Genomic DNA, 770 nt, shown 5'->3' on the forward strand with positions numbered 1-770 from the left:
TGCTCTAGCCCTCTTCTTCAGATCTCCCCTTCTCTTCTATTCCCATCTCACTCTAGGAAACAGATTAAGGCAGATGGGTGGACAAAGAGAAGCTTGGGATCCCCACAAATCTTCTGCCTGAGGCAACTGCCTTAATTGGCCTCATGGGTGGGGCTGGCCAGCCCTACTTAAGACTGTTAAGACTGAAATCAACATTCTGCATTTAGCTGAGGAACCAGCATTTGCCAATATTATCACATCTGGAAGGATGCTTTGATTGACATTCAGGTTATGGAGAATAAGCCTGCCACGGGTTACCTAGGAGACTGGAGTGCAAGGATGTGAGAATCAAGAGTTCTGAATGGTTATTGAATGACGCTGAAGAGCCACTGTGAATGTAGTAAACACTGTATAGTCAATATAGACAATACAGAGCTATTTGAACCATTAATCTGAGCCACAATCAGGCAACATCATGCATTCAAATTACAGACTAGCAGTTGTCTGAAAAGCTAAAACCAACCCAAGCAGAAGAGTTCTGTTCTTGGCTGCCTGCAATCCCACCTCCACCACCCTGCCCTGTGCAACTCATGCCTGCTCCCTGGGCTTCTGTTTCTCTTTAGTAAGGGGATAGGAACATGCATTGAGATCCTCAGATGAAAGGTGCTGTCAAAATGTAAATGAAATGGTATTATTTTCTACATTAATCCTGGATGACAGAAAGATGGCCTGGTGGCAGAAAAACGTCTCCCAAGGGGGCAGAGAAAAGACTTCTGGGTGGCCAGTCAAGA

The sequence above is a fragment of the Tiliqua scincoides genome, chromosome 8, assembly GCF_035046505.1.
Source record: "Tiliqua scincoides isolate rTilSci1 chromosome 8, rTilSci1.hap2, whole genome shotgun sequence".
In the NCBI taxonomy this organism is placed as follows: domain Eukaryota; kingdom Metazoa; phylum Chordata; class Lepidosauria; order Squamata; family Scincidae; genus Tiliqua; species Tiliqua scincoides.